Source organism: Puma concolor, chromosome A3, assembly GCF_028749965.1.
Source record: "Puma concolor isolate L17-30 chromosome A3, mPumCon1.1.hap2, whole genome shotgun sequence".
NCBI classification, from domain to species: domain Eukaryota; kingdom Metazoa; phylum Chordata; class Mammalia; order Carnivora; family Felidae; genus Puma; species Puma concolor.
In genome coordinates this window covers 69,620,566-69,645,485 of record NC_141669.1, presented here as the reverse complement: position 1 = coordinate 69,645,485, position 24,920 = coordinate 69,620,566, and the positions used below count along the sequence as shown (strand labels likewise).

At 37.5% G+C, this 24,920-nt stretch overlaps 1 long non-coding RNA gene across 2 annotated transcripts in view; it reads left to right on the top strand.

Moving 5' to 3' along the window:
* The window catches only part of LOC147582524 (uncharacterized), an 807,144-nt gene that overhangs the window by 322,573 nt on the left and 459,651 nt on the right, over positions 1 to 24,920 (top strand). Inside the window, exon 3 of one of the 2 annotated variants that reach the window (XR_015249226.1) lies at positions 15,831 to 15,957. The exons of the other annotated variant lie outside the window; for it this stretch is intronic. This is a non-coding gene — a long non-coding RNA (uncharacterized LOC147582524). The remainder of the gene's footprint in view (positions 1 to 15,830; positions 15,958 to 24,920) is intronic. 2 annotated transcript variants of the gene reach the window in all.

The following is a 24,920-nucleotide window of genomic DNA, read 5'->3' as shown; positions in this document are numbered from 1 at the left end:
CAAATACATGAATGATAGTTTAGATATAACTTTAGGACAGCCTGAAAGTGAGCAATTCTTAAAACATGGTTGTGGATTTTTGATTACATATAGATACTAAGAAAGGACAATATTGATTTAAAAGTATGCAGGGAAGATTGCTACAATGTGAAACAGTGGACATTTATTAATTTTATATAGAAAAACAAGACAGATGAAGGAATTTTAGTTTTTGCTGGACTTTTTTTTCAATTTACTAGTTTTGTCATAATAAACATCCCTTTTCAGAAAAAAAAAAAAAAAAAAACCCAAAAAACCCAGAAGTCAGAACCAGAGCACTACAATTAGTTAGATATAGTTTCAAATCCTAGCCCACCGTTTGCCAACAGTGACCACTTCCTGAGAAATATATTTAACTTTTCAGTCCTTGCATCTATAAAATTAAGACAAATTAAGTACTTACTGGGCTGTAGCAAGGAATGTCATGTACCATGTGCTTGGCATTTTTCTGACCATATTATATGTAATCCACTGAAGTTTCACAAAAGTCCTGTGAGGTAGGAGCTAGTATAATTCCTCCTTATCAGATAAGAAAAATGTAACATTCCCCAATTATAGAATATGTGATGTATGAGATTTGAACCCACGCTTGTTTCCAGCATCTAAGCAATTAGCCCCTATGCTACAATAATGAGTATTCAGTATGGTATCCAGAATGTAGTGAATGGTCCATAATTGTTAGCATTGGATGCTATCACTGGCAAGTCTTTAGAGGCTCATAAATAATACCCTGGTTCATTTCCTGAATTCAGAATCAATTAAAAGGTAGACATAAACATTAGATAGAGATCAGAATACTACTGACAACCTGATTGGAAACCTTGGCTTTAGAACTGCAGCAAAGTACGTGTGATAATATCATATTCCTGAATTAATTAATTAATTAATATCATATTCCTGAACTCTATTAAAGTACCCCTGAAAGGGACAGTCTTCTCCCACACAGCGGAGAGGAAAGCAGAGTGCTTTCAGGTAGTCTCTGAAAAAGAGAGGGCCAGTAGTTCTCTGCCATAACATGGCTCTTTTTGTCAACTCTCCATTCAGTTAAAACTATCATCTTCTCCTGACGGGTGAGTAAGAGGTGGGAAGCAAGACCTCAGCCATTCTGTATCCACTGGAAATGGAAGGTCAGGATTCCTCCTCAACTGCTGTTTGTACTGTTAACACTGTTACTGCTGTTGTTATCTTCATTATAATTTGTCAACAAGTGGCAGACATACTAAGATTCAAGGGTACCTCTTTTGCTCCTCAGCTCCTGAGCTGAGATCTGCTAAGAAGGAAATGACATTGACCCTGTCTTAAGTATAGACCACCCCCACCCCCAGAGATTTGCTGAGACACTGGCCCAGCTGAAAGAAGAACTGTGCTCCAAGGAATGGCTGCCTTTGGTTGCCTTAAAGAAGGCAGGAGCACTACCTTTCTAGGACTGCAGATTCCAGGTGTGGGGAGAGAGGAGTCTTGCCCCACCTAGAAGCAGAGGAAGGAAAAGAGGAGTGATAATATTTTTTCTAGATGCCTCACTAAACTCCCATCTTTGAGCTCAGGTAAGATTATATATTTCAGAATGCATTTTTAGAAGACATCCTCTTCATTAACAGAGGAAATGTTCTATTAACACAGCTGTCCTTGGAAGTGCCTTAAGCCCGAGTGAGATGTCCTTTCCATAGAGTTGATTCTTATCTATTTCCTCAAAAGGCATTTACACAAAAGTCTGAAGATGAATATATTCATAACTGCCACATTTTGCTCCAAAAATGACATTTTCACAGAAACTCCCACAGGGGCCAGAAAGAGAGAAGCCCAGGAAATTAGCCATAGTAGTGCTAGATGATGCCATTATAATGAGGGTGTGAACCGAGAGGTGATCTGATCCCTGTGTCTATAGTAGTTGAAATAATAAGCCACTTAGCGAGAGAGCATGTCAGTGGTATACTTGAAAGCCTAACTCTGGTAGCTTTACAAACCCCAAATTTAATGTTGCTTTATCTATTGAAAGCCTTGTCCTATAGTTGTCAAAACAATTGGTTATCCTTTAAAACAACTATTTGCAGATGCATTTAGTTAAAGCCATCTGAGATGGAACTAATAGTGCATTAAGCCCCATGGGAAAAAAAAATCATCATGATGCTGCTAATGTGTTGCTTCCAACCGGTAAAAGCAATGGAATTTAGTCTGGTGGGTCCTCAAGGAAAGAATACGGTGTGGATTGTGGACTCTGTGAAGAGCCAGAGGCTAAAAGTGTAGTCAACCCACTCTTAGTCCTCATCTCCATCCTTATGAGAAGGCTCAAAACAGCACAATGGTTTGGCTTGGTCCCAGAGAGGTAAAAGCCGCCGAAAGGTTGTATTTACTTATTTGAAACAATAAATCTTATCATGGTACTAAGGACTTGAATTTTCCATTTAGTCGGAGAGCACTAAATAGTTTCCTGATCAGTAATGGCTTTAAATTAAATGAAAAGAGAATAAAAAAAGCACAGGGAGCCATAGTTTTTTTTTCCCCCTCCATTATACTTTTTATGGATGCATAACAATTATCGTCATTCCTTGTTTAACTCCTGCCCTTCAGGAGGTCCCTGTGTCCTGTGGTAGAGAAGGAATGTGAGGCAGGAGGACTCCCAGCCCTTCTTCACTCCTACTGAAGTCACCCAAGAGCTACAGGACTCTTTGCAAACCATGGGATTCTTCTTCATTGTCAAATACAGAGGCATTGATCTATACTGAGTCTACTTCTTGAGGAAAAAAGAAGAGTTATTTAAATATCCTATGAAGTAATTGCTGCCCTTCCTCCTTCCCCCTCCCCCCGCCTGAACTAGAACCTCTTCCCTTTTTCTTTCCAAACATCAATAAAATATATCCCTCTTCTCTTTCTTCTCACATCAGTACTCTATCCACACTTTCGAAGCCAAACTATAGCTACCATTTTGCGATGTCCTTCATCTGCCCGTCTTGAATTCATTTCTCTTTCTTTTCTGTTTATGTAGTCCCTGACTGCATCTGCTCATGAACCTGCTATTATTCTGTTTTGATTCGGCTTTCTTTTCCCTCTAGATTTTATTTTCCTTGTTTTAATAATTTATTGCTCATTGTTGCCAGATTTCTTATCCATTTTGGTAAACAATTGGGATTTATAGTGCTCGAGGCTTAATAAATAACAGCATGTCTTTTCTAAACCTTTTTTTTTTTTCAAAACCCTCCTCTACTCCCGTCCCCCTATTAGATATCTTGCAAGTATTTTGAACAAATTGCAGGTAATGCTATAGATATTATCATTAAAAAAAATCTTAATGCTCTTTTGTCCTTATAAGTATAAAAATATTAGAATATTTTATTATTTGTTTTTCCATGGATAAACTCCTTGGGTAACTTTATGCATTCACAGCTGAATTTATCATTTCCAAAAAAAAAAAAAAAAAAAAAAGAGAGAGAGAGAGAGAGGGATGGTAATTTACTTGAGAGGAAGAATCAACTTCATTTAAAAAGAAAAGTTGTATGCCATAATTTTTTCCTTCTGTCACCAGGGTCCACATGTTACTATGGAGATAGACTGTAAGAGGTTAAGTAATTTGGCAAAGATTACATGCTATTCTGTGATGGAGCTGAGAATAAACCCCCCCAGGACTGGGACCCACTATGCCAGGAACTTACCTTGACCTAGCTACTACATGTAATTTCATGTCATATGTAAAACCTGCCTAGGCATTAGATCAGGATTCTGATGCACTGTAAATGTTCAGTAAATGTGAAAAAAAAAACCTCATAAATTTTAGAAAGGTAGAACCTAACTTTATAGAGATTAGTTGAATATATGATGACAGCTAGTAAAGAGAGAATGAAAAAAATGACTTTTCCTAAGTCCATACCAATATGGAAGAGCTCCCAAGGCAAAAGAACAATGGCCTTTTGAATAATGTCTTAGAAACTCCTAAAAACTCCCACCTACCCCATCTGACATGTGAAAATGCATTTTTTCAGGAGAAGAAATTTAATGCTGTCAAAATATAGTCTACAATTTTTATTTTTGCAGTTGCTCTTGAACAATTTTTCCTTTAAGAATTTCTTGTGGATTTGTATATGATCCACCATACAAATAATTTAGAAATATGTAAATATTGTTCCAATTTTAAAAGTATTGTTTACTGGATATCTGCAAAAAAAAATGAGTATTTTTGCATGTCTGATTCTAAGTGTTAAAATTGTAAATGAGGACTTGTACCACTCTCTGGGCTCTCTGGGCTCTCTGATATCACAGAGATGATCATAAAGCATACAAATCCTTAAGCAATTAGTCTGGCCCTTGCATACTTTCTGAAATCCATTTGTTCAGTTGGACAACTGAGATTGCTTTCTCTCTCTCTCTCTCTCTCTCTCTCTCTCTCTCTCTCTCTTTCTGTCTTTCTCTAGTGCTTACTCTACCTGGAAAAACAAGATAGATGTCACAGGGTTGTTTGAAGTAGTACAACAGACAGATACACAGCAGATAAGGTCAGAACACCTAATCAAAAGGATTTGAGAATAGTAAACTTCCAGTGCCTTCTTCTGAGAATACTATGGAAGGATAGAGCTGGTCCTCTAGGAACAGGACAATGGACCAGAACTGATGAAGTGTGAATCTATGTTTCAGATAAAGTAAGTTAACTATAGTCACCTGAAACCAGGAGAGGGCAGTGGATAGAGAGGGGGAGCAGACTGACAATCTGAAAGGCAAAGAAGAGGAACTCTAGAGGGGTCGGACTGAGTAAAGATGAAATAGAGGTGTTACCTAAGAATCTGTCAGTTCACCCCTCACAGATGAACTCAACTTCTAAATCTGCAAAAGGCAATGGTCCAGAAATCTTCCCTGCAAAGCTCCAGGGGAACATGTTTAGAAAAAGCCTTCACTATGAAACTGAGCATTTAAAAGGTTCTCTCTTTCTTGATTTAAGAAATCTAGTGTGAAAGTGGAGATGAAGTAGAGATTTTGGAGAATGTCTGTTTTGGACACATTCTTGGCACCAAATATATTTTATCAGCAGGCTGAGTTTTGAATATTAGGAATGCATTTTTCCCTTATTGATTTCTGTAGCAGAATGGAAACTATTTTCCAAATTACTCCATTTACATTAAAAAATATATATTTTAGAGTAGTTTTAGGTTTACAGCAAAATTGAGAAGTAGGTACACAGGTTTCCCTTATATACCCTCTACCCCTATACACGCATAGCCTCACCCATTATCAAAATCACTCACTAAAATGATACATTTTTTTATGAAAGATGATCCTACATTAATGCATCATGATTGCCTATGTTCTGTAGTTTACCTTAGGATTCACTCTTGGTGGTATACATTCTGTGGGTTTGAAAAAATGCTAGTGACATGTATCTATCATTATAATACCATAGAGAGTATTATCACTGCCCTAAAAAATCTTGTGTTCACTGCCTATTTGTCTCTCCACCAACCCCCCAAACCACAGATCATTTTATGTCTCCATAGATTTGCCTTTTCAAGAATGTAATATTGTTAGAAGAATACAGTATTCAATTTTCATAACATTCCTTTCGCCTATGGGCTTTTTAACGTCATTTCTCTCCACAAGGTATTTCTACTTAACTTTACCTACGATATTTTGCCAACACTCAAGTCAAAATCTTCCCCTTCAATGGAAGTAGGCCTCCCTCCTTATCTTCTCTGAGCACTCCCTGTTTACAGTTTCTTCTGGTTTTATGTTACACACTAGAGTTTGTTATCTGTTAGTGCATTTCAATAATTTCATAACACCAATTTTTACTTCTCAGCTAGACTATGAGCTATTCAAAGGCAACAGTCAGTATCTCACAGTTCTCTTTTACCTTTCATAGTATTTATCGTGGCACTAGGTGAATAAACAATGTTTCAGAAATAATTGTTGGTTGATTGAGAATCTTCCCTGAATAATGTAAAAGACTTTATCAATGAGAGCTTAAATTACTTATTCTCTCTGGAAAACACTGCAGATTAAAGATGAAAATACTCCTACTCTAAGCACTGAGAGCTTGCCTTCTCTCTAATTATTATAAATCATAGCCTGAACATTTAAACTATTCAAGATTTCATTTTTTCCCCTAACTTCCTCCAGCATGAAATCCAATCAAGCATATGCTAGCTGCTGTTTCTATACTCGCCTCCAAGCATCCATTGTAACATATATGCTAATTGTGATTATTTTTAATGATTTCTTCAAGTTGTTTTTAATACAAAGTTGCTTTAGTATGAGTCATTTTTAATACAAAGCTCTAGGTAAGCATGGCATATCCCATTATTTGTAATTGCATCTGTTATTTTGCCACCAGCTTCCAAAAACAATTAAACCCACTCCTGATGGGTAATCAGACAGCATCGACCTATTGCAGCAATCTACAGAGAATGGTCCTCTCCTTTAACCTTGTCCTGATTCCAGCTGCCCTCTTCTCTGACAACTGGAAAATACAAAACTCTTTGTGACGTTTTTATCTCTTGCCTCCCACTGGAATGTGAACTCCATGTTCCCCTTTCTCCATGGCGCTATCATCTTGGCATTAGGCCATTGGAGGAACGCCCAACCCCTTCCCAACCAGGTATCTTTATGTAAAGATAATTTGTTTTATCCACTGTGATATCTTACTTAATTCTGATGTTGTTTGGGCCACCTGATTTCTTCCTCAAAGTAAGAAATTTCTTGTTGCCCAAGCTGTAGCTCTAAATATACATTTTGGAGAGTTTTAGCCTTTGAGTCTAGGATGAGCTTTGAGTTCCTCTGATACTTTGTCCCTCTAACTATGAATTTGTCTGAAAGGCTTCCTGGAGGGTTAAAATCATCTGCCATTAACTGAGACGTTTTGCCTACGACCTCTGTTTTTTCTCCGTTAACCTCATATGCTGAACAATATCTTTTGCCCCTGGATATCTCTTATTTCCCAGGTTGATCCACATTTTATTAAAACTCAGGATTTGAAAATTCTTTTTGGGACTGTAATTATTTCTACATGATTGTTTCTGTATTCCCAGTGTAGGTCACACTTCTTATCTCTTATTGGAGTTATCTGAATAAACTCTATTTTGCTATTTAGACCTTTGAATGGAATATGCCTTCCCTTATTAATTTCTAGATGTAGCATCAGTGTTAAGGAAATTCATGGTTACTTAATGTGGAGCTCAGATTTCTGACAACTTCAGACTTCTGGACAGAGCAATGAGCTGTGATATTAGGCATATGCCCTGTAGAATTTTCAAATATCTTAGTGGCATCACTCTTAGATCATGCAATGCCAGTGATGTCAAACCACCAAGAAAGTTTTATTTGTCCAGCAGATTGTTTGTTTTTTAATTTTTTAATGTTTATTTATTTTTGAGAGAGAGAGAGAGAGAGAGAGACAGAGCACAAGCGGGGGAGGAGTAGAGAGAGAGGGAGACACAGAATCCGAAACAGGCTCCAGGCTCTGAGCTGTCAGCACAGAGCCCAACGCGGGGCTCGAACTCACAAACCTGAGATCATGACCCGAGCCGAAGTCGGATGCTCAACTGACTGAGCCACCCAGGTGCCCCCAGCAGATTGGGTTTAAGAATGCAATAAAATATTTAATATGTTTAAAAAATATTTCCATTGCAAATTATTACAGAATCTTAGATTTTTTTTTTTTTTTATTGCCAAATAAAAGCTACCCTTCTTTAGTCTCTACTTTTGGACAAGTACTTAACATATATGGTCTCATTAAATCCACCCAACAAGGTAGATGTTATTTTCCTGAGTTCACAAATGAGGGAATGATGGCTCTGAGAAGAGTAAATATGTGTCCTTATTGTCTGCTCAGAAAGTTAATGTCTTTGTATAGGTACCTAAAATCCTTAGGAGAAGATTATCCAGGTAATGTCTTAATGTACCCTGTGAGATTTTTCTCTTTAAATTTCTAGTTTTTTTTTTTAAATTCCTTTTTCAGAACTATTTAGCAGTTAGACCACTTTTCATAACAGAGAATTTTGTCCTCTAAGAAGAAATAAAAGGCCCTGTCTGGTTGGTGCTAATAGTTCTCTCCAACCTCTAAGAACTGAATAGGATAGTAAAGATAATGGTGTGGGGAGGAGCAGTGTTCTCTTAGTGTGGTTCCTCTTTTGAGAACGCTCTAACTTAATTATGGACCTTTGAGCTTTGTTTCATTTCTTAATGATATTGGGTACATGAGGTGTCAAGAGCTCAAGTTTTCTATAGTTAATCAAAGCCCACTTATTGAAATGTGTGTGTGTGTGTGTGTGTGTGTGTGTGTGTGTGTGTGTATGGAGAGAGAGAGAGAGAAACTGAGAAAGAGGGAGAGAGAAACTTACTCTTGACTTCTATAACTAATACATTGCCTATTAAAGTCAATACTTTGACATTTAGAGTATTTCTCTTATACAATCTGATTTGATAAGAAGTTATTCTGGAAAAAAAAAGAAATATGACATATGAATCCACCAATTGAGAGAAATATACGTAGTTGACCGTTGAGCAACATGGGTTTGAACGGCACAGGTCCACTTATACACAGATATTTTTGGATAAAGACAATACAGTACTTTAAATGTATCCTCTTTTCCTTGTAATTTTCTTTAGCTAACTTTATTGTAAGAATACAGTATATAATTTATATATGTGTATACCATACAAAGTATACTATATAATTGATCAGGTCAATAGTAGGCAATTAGTAGTTAAGCTTTTAGGTAATCAAAAATACTTTAGAAAACTTGCCATTGTAAATTCTTTCCTTTCCCCTTGAAGATGTAAATCTTCTCTCAGCCTCTTGCAAGTTTACAACCCAGGAAAAGTGTTTCTCAAGGACCTAGGAACTATTTCTTTGAAATGTGAACACAAGGAGTTAGTACTCCATCTCCGTCTCTACATGCCAGAAGCCTAACTTCGATGTGCACCAATTAGCAAACACAGATGACATAATTACAGAGAAAAACAGTTGCAAACTCATGAATAACTCAATATACTAGACATATCCGATTGGTCAAACTCTTGCCCACAATCTCCAGTACTTTTCTACTAACTCACCCCAGCGCTTAAAAACCTTCCACCTTTTCTATCAGCAAAGCTAAGTATTTATGCTTGAACTGTTCTCTACCTCCTATTGCTGGTGATTAGTGGTATCAGAATAAAATCAACGTCTGTCTGCTCATCTGGTCCTGAGTGATTTTTCTTTAACAATACCCATAACTGCCTGCCAATATTAATGCCTTAAGAGTGCTTTTGCATGATGAAAAAAGTAGAATGCTGCTTTTTTTGCAACTGGTTTAAAAAGAAAGCCTATCTTATTTTGGAGAACCTGCAACCTTTATATTGCATTTAAATCACATTTGCATGTGGGTGGGGTGGGGGATGTGTTTATATGTATATGTGAATGTGTTTGTGTTTCTAAACAGAACCTGGGTGCTAGAAAAATTGCTGGAAAGTTATTTTTTGCTTTTCTTTCCTTTGGGGTCAGTTTACCATATCCTTCTTCTCTCTGCTCTGAGAACATATTTGAGAGAAGCCAGTTCCATTCCAACACTAGAGCATCTGCTTACAGCCACTTAATCATCTCGGTGAGGCAGACATCTTCTTTCTGGTCCTGGCTGTCAAGAGGTGAAGCAAAAGCTGACGTGAAGGCCTTCTCCACATACTAGAATATTATCTGACTCCTTGGAGAGGCTTCTGTACATGCAGGCAAGACCTTTCCCAACTTTCCACCATAAAGGAGGAAGAAAAAATATCCCACCAAAGACTTATACCTTAAAATGCCTTTAGGGGCCATAGCTGGGTCTTCCCATGAATAAAGGGAAACTCTCTGGTCCAAAAGCTAATTTTAGTTTGTCAGGGCACAGAGAGAAGGGGATGAGATGTCTGAATAGAGTGGCTCTCCTAGCAAATACAGGAGAGGTCTTATTTGACCATCTGGAAGATAAGTTTTCTGTTGACTTCAGAGAAAGTAAAATTGTCCATTTGATATGTATTGAAAAGTATTTTCTTCAGCTTTTTGCTTTCCCTTTGATAAACTGGTGAATTTCCCCAGGTTGCTCAATTGTACTGTGGAGATTAAATATAGAATCTAACCTTGTAAATGGGGTAGAATCTGAGGCTCCTGATGGTTCTCACAGGAAGGACACTATTTGGGGGCTTTCCTGAAACAGAGTGCTTGCAAATAAGTCACTCCATTTGAAGGAATGAAAGTAGATTGTCAGGGAAGCCAATCTTTTCCTTAATCAAATTGATATTAACAGCCTGCTATGGTATGATGGCAACAAAGGGAAAGAAATGTGGAGTATACTCTGCCTTTTCATGGAAAGTGTCAGAAACCCCTGCTGTTTGCATAAGTGACCACGGATCTACTTCAAAATCCTAGCATGCAGGGTAGCAGAGATTATGTAAGTGAATTCCTCCTGTCCCCTAAACTATTTTGTGTCTCAGGTTCACCTTTAAGCCAGTCCACTTGTGGTCCATTTCTTCTGTTATTTGATTTAAAGTTGAGGGCGCAGATAAAATCAGTTTAGAGAGGAAGTTGACAATCTGGTAAATAGCTCTGGCTTTTCTCTTTTAGGCCATAGAAGAGATACCAAGGATTAAAGCTTCTCCAGGAAATAAGTTTTCTGATTTTATCTCAGATGGTCTTGAATATTCAAAATTGCCAACCAGATAGAAAGGACTACATCCTCTCAGGGAGACTCAGGGAGGACTGCCCTCTCCACCTGCCTGAGATTCTCAGCAGCAGAACCCTAGCTTCTCCAACCTGGGTGGCAGTGAGGCGCAGTGGGTAAAGGGAAGCCAGTGCATGCTGCTTTTTGTCTCTCTGCTCACAGAAATCCCAGAGGGGTCTTATCTCCTTTCATGGAAAAATCTATCTAATGGGAGGAGTTGAACTGAGTAGAAAAGATAAAACTTTATATGTTGATGAGGCGGTATAAGGATAGAATGAGCAAAAGACTGGTTCTTGCATATTGTTTCTTTAATTAAATAGCATGATGCTCTTTTCAGGACCTCATTATTCTAATAATTGACCTGTTTTATACATTTTTATGAGTTTTTTTGGCACAGATTATCTTACTGTATAAATTTAATTTTTTCTTAAGTCCCCCCTTACATAATGCAATCTAAACTAGTTTGATTCCATTAGTAAATTAACTAATTCAAGCATTGATAATTTTTAGAAATTATTAGGAGTACTGCATGCCAGTCGCTCTGCTAGGTACTATCAGGTAGGACCTCAGATAACTTTTTCTACACTAAATTCTTAAGTGTTTTTTCGTTGTTGTAATTTTTAACTTTATTTGAAATTGTATTATTCATACTTCATGGCTTTCCAACTCAGTTTTAATTTTTGAGCAGTTAACATTTGATCCCTTTACTAAATTTCCAATGGCACCTAAAACAAGGTAGAGCATACGGTAGATGCTCAGTTAATTCCTTTTGACTGATTGTCCCTTTTGGTCAACTTTGAGAGTTTTTTACTTATGTTGAAATACCAATAACTGTTTTTGCATCTCCAGAGTATTTCTTTCTATGCTCTCTTCCCATTCAACCTGAGGTCTGATCATGGCTTAATATAGGAAAGAGGTCAAAGTAGTCCTACCTGGCAATTTTGAGAAAGCCTGGCATAAAGCAAGATACTTGAGCAGATCTGAGCTGAAATCAGGAGAGAAGATGCACAAATGGCAGTACAAGCAGGTGGACAATATCATCTTGGCCACATGTCCTCCTTCCATGCCCCACCTTGATAAGTGGCAACCCTGGAATCATTCTTTGATTCTCCATATTCATTCTTACTCTGTGGACAGCACTCTAGTAAGTCATCATCACATATCCCTGACCAACCTTTGAACAACAACATGCTGGTTTAAACTACCATTCCTCACCTAGTCTCCTTCCTGCTCTCTTTGCTTCCATTCTTACTTCCTCTTTAGGCTTTTCTCCATACGGCAGCCAGTGGATTTTTGAAATATAAACCATTGTATGTAATTTCTGAACTCAAAGATCTTCTGGATGAAGACCACAGTTAATAGAAGATTTCCACTCCAGAACAGGAAGCAAGGAAGCCCTACCTGAACTGGCCCTTGTCCATTGCACAACCTTGTCTCCCAACCTTCTCCCACCTCTTCTCTTCCAGCCATGTTGTCTTCCTGCTCTTTCTTGAGCACACCAATCTTATATATGATGGCTTTTCTGGTTGATATTTCTTTTGCCCCAGATGCTTTACCTCTAGATTTTCAAATGGCTCTACTGCTCACTTTATTTAGTTCTCTGCTCAATTTTTTACCTTCTCTGATAGGCCTTATTTCTTCACACATTTGAATATAGTCCCAGTCATTCTCTTTCTTTTTGTCCTGCTGTTTTCTAAATTTGTCTATAACCCTTATCATTACCTGACATTATATTTTTATTTGTCTGTTAGCATTTTTCTCTCCTAGAATGTAAAGTAAGTGGAGGTTTTTTTTGTTTTTTGTTTTGTTTTTGTTTTTACCACCCGTGAGTAAGACTGGCACACAGTATATACTGAATAAGATTTACTGAATGAATGAATAAAGTAATGAATGCTGTAGCCATTTCTGAGAGCAGATGCTCATTGCTTGTACAATGGAATTGATTTGCTCAATGTCATTTCTATTTGCTGAACTTGATCTGGTATTAATGATTTTTTAGAATTGAGCTCTTCTTTGAGCCATCACTGGATTAGGCATGGGGACCAATGTTACTCAAGTCAGGACAGAAGTAATGAAATTGCTAAATCACAAAGTAGAAAATCAGTTGTCTGATACAGTTGTTTCAGTTTACAAATAACAAAGTGAGGATCCATAAAGAATAATAGCTAGAAATACTTGTATATTGGTTGTCAAGAATTTTTATGTATATTAAATTATTTTATCTTTACCTCTAAGGTAGGTATTAGCATATTTTATGTTTTGGGTAAGGAATGGGTAAGGAACGAAGGCTTAGACACAGTTACCACACACCTCTCAGTTTTCATTACAGCATGGATTCAGACCCAGGTCTCATGATGCCCACTTAAGTAATGTTTAATGTTTTAATATCTGAGTGGGGGGTGCAAAATGTTTTACTCTTAGAAAATGGCTTTGCAGATAAATCTCAACTGGTTGCACTAATTGCTAACTGAATAAATTACTTGTATTTTAAGAACCTTAGTTTTTACATATGTACCCTTTTGTGTTATTTATGAGTACTATATTATCATAGCTATCTTCTTCCTAGAGAAGAAAAAATTCCACAGACATCTAGGGATCCAAGGGATTCTCTTATCCTTATTACCTGGTGAAATATAAATATGATTTTTCTTATCTGAATTTTGAGTTCATTTCTTTCAGAGTGCTATGGTAGTTAATGGAAGATATATTTCATCAGTTTTGGCAAGAGCCAACCCTGTAACTGGAATCAGAAGCCTAGTGAATCATTCAACATGCTTTATTTACAATATAACCACTGAAGAGAAAATGGAAGCTTGTCATTTTCCTTTTAAAGCCTTGCACATTGCTAAGTTTTCCATGGGCTTGCTGTTCATATATAGCTTTTAAAGTGAAAATACTATTTGTGTGAAGAGGTAATCAAGGTAGACAGCAGCAGTCACTGCAGTAATTTGGGATGCTAGTAATTCTTAAGCTAAAAGGAACCCTTTGATGATTCAACAGGATACCTCTAATTTACATTTATTGTCATCTTTCATTTGCTTTCCTATTTCGGAAATATTTAGCAACTATGCTGATGAAACTGTGTTGGATTCCTATGGTGAAATGATCTATCCTAAAATTTGTGATCCAAGAGGAAGCTAGAAGGAATTGGTATTTTGATTTCACAGAGTATTTGGAAAACTTCATTGTTCATCTACTGGAGGCTTTTATTATTTCATTATTGTAGGGAACACATGGAACAGACTGTTTTGTACATTTTTTTCTGAGACTCTTGATCAGTGAAGCAAACCTAAAACAGTTTTCTAAAAGCAATAGTCACATACAATTAAGTGAAGAAATCAGTTGGTCCATGACTCTTTTGTCCTTATTAGAAGAATATGTTTGACCTTGAAAGTGAAATAAAAAGGGAAGTTTATTTAATGTTGCTTCATAATGCAGAATCTCTCAGCTCTATTTGGAGTATGATTAGATGTTCTTTGGTTCAACTGTCACAACCTTGTGTACCCTAGAAGCAAGTTGGCACAGAACTTTCAACCATACAATGATGATATGAAATGTATGATTCTCAGATTTATGCTTCTAGAATATTATCCTTTGATTGATATCTGAATTTTATAAAGTGGAAGATACTCAAAATAAACCACTGAAAGTATTAATGCATAACCATAATCTAGATGAAGGTTGTTTTTTTTTTTATCAGCTCTCCTGAAATGATGGGAAACCATTATCAATAGGCCAATTGTTTGTTTCTGAAACCATCAAGGTAAAAAGTTCAGCTTGGCTCATGGAATGAATAAGTCATGGGAATAAAAGAAACAGCGCAGGGAATATAGTCAATGATTCTATAATAACAATGGATGGGACCAGAAGGTAGCTACACGTGTGGTGACCAAGCATGATGTGTAAACGTGTTGAATCACTACGTGTACAGCTAAAAATAATGCAACATAGTGTATCAACTATACTCAAAATAAGAATGAATAAATAAATAATATTCATCTTGGAAAAGAACCAACAGACCTGTCCATATGCCAGAATCCCATGAGAAAATGGCCCGAAGGAGGGAAATGTATTTTGAAACTCTTGGGCAATAAGATGCACCAAAATCAGGTTCCAACAGGACATTCTAGAAACTTCAAAGGACAAAGAGAGTAAACAAGTGTAGTGATGTGGTGCAAATAGTAAATTTCAGTGGGGGAAGCAAAGGACTTTTTTTAAATGTTTATTTATTTGAGAGACAGAGACAGAGCACGAGCAGGGCAGGGGCAGAGAGAGACACACGCACACAGAATCCAAAGCAAACTCCAGGCTCTGAGCTGTCAGCACAGAGCCTGACATGGGGCTCCAACTCACGAACTGCAAGATCATGGCCTGAGCTGAAATCAGATGCTCAACTGATTAAGCCACCCAGGAATCCCAGGATTTTTTTTTAACTTGGCATTTGTCAGTTGGTCTTGCCAGTACTGCCGACCAGACTGAGCAGAAAAAAAAAATCAGTTTTATCTGTGATGCTTTGGGGCTTTCTAAAGTTCTTGGAGGTAGACCACACTAAGAAAATTCAGTCAACTCAGTTGCTCTCAAAACATAGATCTCTGCATCTCTGCATCATCCAGCTTTGCTGGGCTAGACTATTAATTCTGATTCCCATGAAAACTTTTTGGCTTAGGAGACGACATTTGTGTCACTAAGGCAGCAATGAATTCAGGGACTCTCTTTCATCAAAGTGTAACACTGAGGGTAAATTATAATTTTCAGGACTTGGCCCTTAACAGAAAGCAACCTGCAAGCAAACTGAAATGCAAACTCTTGAAATGTTATTTAAGGCACGTTAAATTCCCTAGGGATCCACAGGTTAGGAGATCCCCAGATGTAGCACTCAAGGATTCCACAAATACAGTCTCTGTACAGAGACATGTCTGCACACCTGGTATGTGGTTAAAGAATGGCAGGAGGCCAAAGGTCACAGTGTCATAGGCCCTTGTTCTCACTAGCCATGCTGCAGAGCTTCAGGTCCAGCTGTTTTTCTTTCCTGCTAATTTGTATGGTTGCTTTTAGATAGTGGTGATCTTTCTGTGTATTAAGCATTGAGTAAATCATTTCTACAACACTCTCCTTCCCTTCCTTGTTTATTTACCACAGAGATTGCAAAGCTCAGTGACATTTGACTCTGCTCTTTTGATGACTGAATCATGGAATGCAGAAGGCATGTATGTATCATTATGTGCATCTCTAAGTGATGGGCCATGGCATCATGTCACATCGTGGGGTGAGCCTCTCTCATCATATCACATCATATCTCATCATGCTTGACATAGACACACAGCTCAATTCTGAGTATCTAGAAGTAACCAGGAAGTAAGGCTTCACAGCAATCTGAGCTGTGCTTTCAGAAATAGAAAATAAAGAAGATTGACTTTTCTATTTTTTATTTTCTACCACTGCAGATACAATGACCCCTGTTGGAAGTTGTGCATATAAATATATTCACATCTCAGTGAAAAACAAAGCATCTGTATAAGACAGGAGTTTTCTCTATGTATTTTCCTCACAATGATGAGGCAGTTTCCCTCCTGTGTTTATTACTGTTGTTGGTAGGATCTAATTCCTGGAACCAGGTATTAATCTAAATAATTCTCTTGATGGAATGAGCTACATGATAGTTATTAGGGATTTGCAATGTGACAATCAAACTGAGGCAAATCAAGGAGAGTTGGACTAGACCATTGAATGAATATTTCTACAAAGTGTCTCTACTGTAAAATTAATCCAATCTGATACTTTGGCTTCTATTGCTTGATAAATCCTGAGTGTAAATTCATAGCCTGTTGTACTACATACTTCTGATTTGTAATCTTGCCTTGATTATGAACTTTTAGTCCCTATACCCCTATACTATACCCCTTAGTCCTCAGAACCCCTCTACCTTTACTCCTGTATCCTTAGGGCCTTTCCACATCAGAAGCTAATAAATGGAAAAACCAACTTGAATGAAACAAGAATCTTAAAAATTAGTCAACATAGTTTATATTATTCAAATTGTGTGTGTGTGTGTGCACATGCATGCACGTGCCCCAGTAATACCCAGGAACCTACAAGAGTGAAAGACGGGCATATTTCCTCTCCAATGGCTAGATTCTGAAGCTTTTACCTTTGGAGAGGCATGGTGTCTTTCAAGAATGTGGAAATTATCATCTGCCTCTCCAGGCGGCTCAAGGAGTATTGAAAGGAGGTTTAACCTTGGTCATCAATGGAGTTAACTCTAAAGAACACTGGATCCAGTGAGGCTTTGTTTAGCACTTTCAACCTCCTGTTTAGTAGAATTTCTACTCATTTTACTCCAGATATTTAGTGTTCTTCTTTATGTTTCTCTTTCATTCTCTGTTGAAACTTCCTCTCCTAGCTACACCAGTAAACTTAATGCTCTATTTTTCTCAAGTGTTTTAATAAGAATCGAAACCATTAACCCACAAATGAAGTAATGGTCTACTGGATTAGTGAGAGGTGTGTTATGAAATAATAGACTGAATTAGTTACCATGAAAGTATATATAGGGTTAAATTGCTCATTCTGTTTTTTTTTTTTTTTCTTTTTTTGTTTTTATAAATTAAGCCCTGGGCTATATTACCCTAAAGTATTTGTATGCCATCATTTAATATCATTTATTATATGCTCACTTGCAAATTGTGTTTTTTTTTTTAAATTTTTTTTTCAACATTTATTTATTTTTGGGACAGAGAGAGATAGAGCATGAACGGGGGAGGGGCAGAAAGAGAGGGAGACACAGAATCGGAAACAGGCTCCAGGCTCTGAGCCATCAGCCCAGAGCCTGACGCGGGGCTCGAACTCACAGACCGCGAGATCGTGACCTGGCTGAAGTCGGACGCTTAACTGACTGCGCCACCCAGGCGCCCCGCAAATTGTGTTTTAACATGCTATTGTGAAAAAGACTTCACAACTTCATTTAGGTTGATTACGGATTCATTATGGGCATGTTACCACTGTACAGAAAGCTAATGCAAACTTTGGTTACCCTCATAAAATATTGTTTCTTAATCAAATGCAGTAATATTCTCTCTGTTTTCCATGTTGATTCTACTGCATCTGCATACTGAGTTCACATCTAGATACCCAATCTCATGATTGTGTATTGGACCATTTCAGATGCATTATAACAATAAGATAAAGTTTATACATGCCTTTCCTAATGCAGGTAAGAGTGAGGTTGGAATAAGGTTGGATTGGGATTAGAATGAAGTGAAATGAGCCTGGAGTGAGGATGGGCTATGCCCAAGGTGATGTTGAGATGAGTGTAGGGTGAACTTTGGGCAAGTTTAGGGCGTTCTAAGAATGGGAAGAAGCCACCCATGAGTCTACAAAGGCCCCGCAAACACTCTCAAGCTTGCACATCAGATTTATATATCCTAGAACACACAGGACACAGTTCATGCTGGTCAACATAGCAATACCTCAAAGACATAGTCAACCAAACAATAAATCCAATCCATTTTAGCAGACTGCACCTGAGCTTTTCACCATATTTATTATATTCAGTTATCTATATTTATTATATTTATTATATTCAGTTATCTAAGTTACCTAGACCTGAGCCCTCACTAAATCCTTAAAGATGGAAAGGGAGCTCATCAGGATGTTGAAGGTCAAGAGTTACCCAAGGTATGGTTATGTAAATTGAATATTTGTCTAGAAAAAAAGAAAAATTGTGAAGCCATGGTTCTTGTCACCTCATACTTCAAATGAGGGGATTATGTGGAGGGACCAGCAGCCCTGGTCTTTGTTTCATCATATAGCACAGTTAGAATGGGTGCATAGAAGTTAGCAAGAAATATTTGAGAAATGCTTTCTAATAATGAGGGTTATGCAATGGTGGTATGAGCAATCTTATAACCAGGGAAGTCCCCATTTCTACAAATGTGCAAGAGGAAGACTCTGTCTTGAATGGGGAATACCATGGGAGGAGCTCTAAGCCCTCTGAGACTGTGGCTCTGAGTGGCTTTGATTTTTTTTTCAACCATTTTAGTTTCAAGAATTCTCTTTTTGAAGAGATCACGGAGTTTTTTTCTTGGGGCAAATACATAGACTAAATAATATATATAAATCATCTAACACATACAACTTTTCCCTAATCACTATCTTCCCTTGACTCTTAAAGCAAATATATTAAATAAAAGTTGTGTGATTGAATAGGATATACTGACTAATATCGAAGCATTTCTGTTGTATGTGAAATATCCAAGTAGGCAAAGGAAGATTTATAATATGACTATCAAATACATTTTATTGAATATCTTCACTTTATATTCCCCGAACTATTGCTGACCACCCTATCCTTGTGGTTCTATTTTTCCTCACTTTAAAAAAGCATTTTGGAGTTCCAACTGCTAAGCTAGGAATGCTCTTTTTCACTGGCAGCATTTTCCTTTTTTGGCAGAATCCACAGGCAATTGCTTTGATGTTTTTTGGAGTTACATTTGGTATCTGTCATAGTTCATGCAAAGATAAGCTGATTGGGTTGTCTAGTTGGTCCCAGATGCTCTTGGCTTTAATGCTCCATCAATTTTCTTTGAAAATGAAGTCCTGGGCCAATCTCACCTCTCAAGGGACACTTGCAGATGACTTGTTCATGATCAAAAGGGAACATAATTTCCTGATGTCCATATGTTTCCTCTGGAACTTCTTTTGGTGTCCTCAAAACTGGTGTTTCTTATAAGTGGACAACAGATTGTTATTTAGAAAGGGTCTAAACTTCAGAAGTGTTTCCTCAAGAGTTACTGCAAATAGGAGTCAGGAGGTATGAACTGGTTTCTAAGAACTCCCGGGAGTGGGCTTTAGAACATATTGCTGTAAAACCACCTCCCAACAAAGACCAACACACTAGATTTATGGTTTAGCACTGCACCATGATTATAGTAAGTGAGGGTTTGTAGAGAAGAAATTATTCCCATTTTTCAGTTTTTTGGTATAAAGGGGACATGATTCACGTATTTCCTCCTAGATAAACATATTTATAACCATTTTGTTACAAAGACATGCAAGGGGCTAGGTAAATTAGTGATGTGTTCGTGCACAGCATGGACTTTTTGAAACTAATGGTTTTAATTTTTTTTTTAATGTTTATTTATTTTTGAGAGACAGAGACAGAGCGTGAGCAGGGGAGGGGCAGAGAGAGAGGGAGACACAGAATCTGAAGCAGGCTGCCGACTCTGAACTGTCACCACAGAGACCGACATGAGGCTCAAACTCACAAGCTGTGAGATCATGACCTGAGTCAAAGTTGGCCGCCCAACCAACAGCCACCCAGGTGCCCTGAAATTAATGCTTTAAAAATTGATGAAAAAACTATCCAAGTGACATCTTTGAACTTTATCCCACATCTTATATGCCACACATTTCTCTTTTAGGTTAAGCATGAAAGGCAGATAAAGATCCTTCTGTTGTCTATATATTTTTTCCCAAGGACACAGCCAACTAGTGAATGAAATGTCAAGGCAGAGCAGCAGGAGAGCCAATGTCTGTGCTGTCTTGAGAAGGTCTCAGTGGCATACTCCAGCACTTACATAATGGGCTTATTTCAGCTGAGCTTCCAAGTCTTCTTCTTCCATTCCCCTCCGAACAGTTCCCTTTTTACTTGTTGGTTTGTTTGTTTGTGTGTTTTGAGAGGTATGTTGGGAGAGGCTCTGTGTACAGTCCTTATTAAAGTAGTTCTCACCTTAGATGGTGGGGGGAAGGAATGATAGAATCCCTAGTTAGAAAAGTATGTACAAATACCACATAAACCTCTGCAATAATGCTTTCATTTATGTCAGGGACAAAGATTAAAGGTGACGATGCAGTTTCAAAATGCTTTTGGATGGTGTCGAGGAGACATCATTCTTCCATCTTTTTCTAGATTCGACAAACCAATTGGAGTTCTATGAAAAGCTAAGAAATAGAATCTGGGGGAAGAAGGAGCCATCTGTCAGCTACCTGTTTTTGCCACTCATCTAGTCACAGCTCAACTTTTGCCTTCCACGGTCATGAACATGCCAGACCTTGTGTGAAAGATGTCTGTGTCCTGTAGGCAACCTTCATCAAGAAGGAAACCGCTGGTCTGAAATTGTGAACTAACCACAGTGATTAGGTTTAGATAATATTTTTAGGCAGCTGAAGGCTCTATACTGGTACTTTATGTACATGATCTAAAATATTTATTTCAAAAAACCTGAGTTTGATATTACTATCCTTACTTTACAGACAAAGTAATTGAGGGTCAACTGTCTAACCTTATACAGTGGTAAATACTAGAGCTGGGACCTGACTCAGTTTGACCCAGAGCTGACTCTACAATATACCTCTTGCCAGTGCCTCTGTTTTCTTTCTGGTGGACAAGGTTAACTACCTTCTGGGTGTCATATTTGTCCTCAACAACTTCCATTTAGATTTGGCTTTTTATTGTTTAAGTGTGAATTTGAGAGAGCTCCCTAACCATTCCCTATATCTGCTTCCCAGAGATGTGTACCATCACAGAAATAATTTAAGGTGTTCAAATGCAGGAAAATTTGTTATTACTTCCATATACCTAGATGTCTATGGGCATCTCTGGCTGGATATTATACAGGAACCTCAAATTCAAGAAGTCAAAACTGAAGAGATTTTCCTCCACACTCTGATATTTCTGTCATGAGCCTCCACCCAATCTGTAAGCTCTAAACTCAGGTTTCAACCTAGATGTCTTTCCTCTAACTCTCTCTTACCTGTTTTCTCATTGCATTCCTAAAATTAGTGCTTTGTTTCTAGGCCTTTACCTTTTTGCTCCTGGATTCTTCAATGTTCTATCACTCATCGGATCAGCAGTCTTGTACTTCCTTAACACAAATTCTCCACTGCCTCTAGAGGGACTAAAAAAAAATTTTTTTGTAATGTTCATTTACTCTTAAAAGAGAGAGATAGAACATGAGTGGGGGAGGGGCAGAGAGAGAGAGGGAGACACGGAATCTGAAACAGGCTCCAGGCTCTGAGCTGTCAGCACAGAGCCCTATGAGGGGCTCAAACTGAGGATCTGTGAGATCGTGACCTGAGTGAAGTTGGTTGCCCAACTGACTAAGCCACCCAGGTGCCTCTAGAGGGAGCTTTTTTAAAAAAATAAGTAATGTAATGTTCACTCCCCTGTTCAAAACCTTTTAAAACTCCAAACTTTTTAGCATGGCACATGAGGCTATCCATGGTCTCGTCTTGCTTACTATTTCCAACTTTCCATTACATTATACTCTCTGGCATCCCATTCAGAAGGCAAACACAACCACTTGAAATTCTCCAAATTTATCATTTTCTTTTATTTTTTGTAATGAAGCTCATTATGGTATGCCCTTCCTATTCTTCCCGTATGCTTACATAGTAGGAAATACTTTTCTGCCTCCTCTTGTATTCAGATTTCTATCATTGTAAGCATAACTTATTTCCTTCTTTATTTTTCTAGCTTCCTTGACTAACTTGTAAGTTCCTGAGGGCCAGTTTTGTCTTATTCCTTCCTCTCAAGCAGCACCAGGACCTAGCACAGTGCATGACTCATAGTTCTCAGAAACCTTACTAATAATTGAGAGTGAAAGCAAAATCTCCAGTCTAAAGACTCTATGGGACATCACACTGGCAGTGGTCTAAAGGAGTATATCAGTAATGAATTGAATTGTTTGCTTCTTATGTATTGTACTTTATTAGAATCAAGAGTCTGTGTCTATAGAAGAATCTATGTATACTCTACAAAACATACTTTGAAATTTTCTATCCAAATATCTGTACACGAATTGCCATGTTTTTTAGATGCATGTACTTAAATGCGGGCCTAGAAGAATATTGTTTAGCAAAAATCAGTGGCATAAATAACTGGTTCATTCCTAATAAAGTGGATGAATTATATTACCTTAACAAGAGCCTGGCTGTAATTAATGTAGTTGATAAAACATAATATTTTCTTATGTTCATTATGAAATTATATAACACGAATCAGTGTAATGGCAAGCACCTCAGAAAATTAGAAATAATTCATTAAATAAATGAGATACAATTTTAAAAAATTCCAGAAAAATCAAACCTCACTTGAAACCTGGTGAGCTGAATTGTCTACACATATTTGCATGTGTTCATAATTTATTTTCTCCAACTCACTGTACTTAGCTCATTTGAAAATCATCTACGAATTACAGCTGTTACCCAAGTCATAAGTATTTCTATATTCTGAGATAATAATAATAAATTTAGATTCCAGGATCCAAAACCATTATCAACTTTTATGGCACCTTAATTTCTTAAGGGGAGAGTGGTCATTGAGAATATATGGTTATAAAAACCTGGGTTTGTGAGAAATTATAAATGTCATTCTTTCTTCCCTTCTTAAACCACTGCATTTTGCGGGCACTTTCTATAGTTCACTATGAGATGATCTATTTTTTTTTTTAGGTTCATGTTTATACAATGGAAATAAAGGGCATATAGGCTCACAAATACCAATTTTTAACTGGGATAATATAGATTAAATAAAACCAGGGCATAAATACCACTTTTCCCCCATGGCTTTTTCATACCTTGAATTTAGGACTGGAACAACAAAGACTGAAGTACTGCATGCACATCCATAGAGAATGTGGATAGGTTCTGGCACTCATGTGTGTGGCTGCCTCACTTCACCTATGGCTTTATAAGTAGAGACAAGTTGCTTTAATTTGGTAAATGGTTCTCAGGCATTGTTTGAGTCCCAGTTATCCAGTTCAGTGTTTCAAACTGCATTTAAGCAAATCTACATGTGCTAACATTTACTGATGGTGGTGGCAGGTGGCACACTGACCTATAGTTTGTACCTTCTTTATTTTTTTTTAATTTTTAAAATATTATTTATTTTTGAAAGAGAGAAAGAGAGATAGAGCGAGCATAAGTGGATAAGGGGTAGAGAAAGAGGGAGACAGAATCTGAAGCAGGCTCCAGGCTGCAAACTGTCAGCACAGAGCCCGATACGGGACTCAAACCTACCAACCATGAGATCATGACCTGAGCTGAAGTTGGATGCTTAACCAACTGAGCCACCCAGGCACCCCTGTACCTTCTTTAATTGTCCCACATGTATGTGAGTGTGCTCAGCACACTCAGAGTTACTGAGTAATTTGTTTTCTTTTTTTTCTATCACTTGCTCTTCCTTTTCTTTGTCTTTTAAGGTTTGTTGTTGTCGTCGTTGTTGTTATTGTTGTTTTTTCTCTTCTTCCATTTACTCACTTGGTCACTTAAGTCACATCTAAATACTGACCAGGTATTGAGCTCCACAGTTATCTGCCTGTGACCAGACCACTTATGCTATTTCTTTTTCTTTTTCTTTTTATGTATTTATTTTGAGAGAGAGAGAGCGAGCGAGCTCATGAGCAGGGGAGGGACAGAGAGAGAGAGATAGAGATAGAGAGAGAGAGAATTCCAATCAGGCTCTGCACCATCAGCACAGAGCCTGGTGCAGGGCTTGAACGCACAAACAGAGAGATTATGACCTGAGCCTAAACCAAGAGTTGGACACTCAACAGACTGAGCCACCCAGGCACCAACCCCCTCCTCATTTTAAAACATTTTATTTATTTATTTTGAGACAGACTGTATGTGCCATTTCCTTAATGAAGAAAACTGTGCTGTTGAAAATTCTTTCTCTTCATACCTCTGCCTCTTTTTCATCCTTCCTCTCCATCCTCTCCTCCCTGAAGGTGTTGACATTATCATTTATTGAGTAGATATTATGTGTCAGGCACTGTACTAGTCACTGCATATATATTATTACATCAATTCATACAACCACTTCATGAAGCAGAATCAATTACTTTTTATTTTATGCATGAGAAAAATGGAGTCCAGAGTCCCTTGCCTACAGGTTCAAAGCTAGTCAGTAAATGAGCCATGAACAGAATCCACTTGTGTGTGACTCAAAGTTCTTTCTCTTTTATTGCTTCCTTTTTATTTCTTTAATAGATTCATAATTTAAAGGTTCTGAAAGTTTTAGAAATCAAGACAATAAACTTGTTATGTGGTTTGTTTAATGGATGTGACATCTCTAATGTTAGTTTGGCTTTCAGAGAGATTACTTTTAAAAATGAATTTGTAGAGAAGGGGGGAGTGTGATATAAGAGTGATTATTTTCAGAATTCAATTGAATGCTTATACTTTCATAATTAAAACAATAATTAGAACATAAAATATTTTGACAGCACT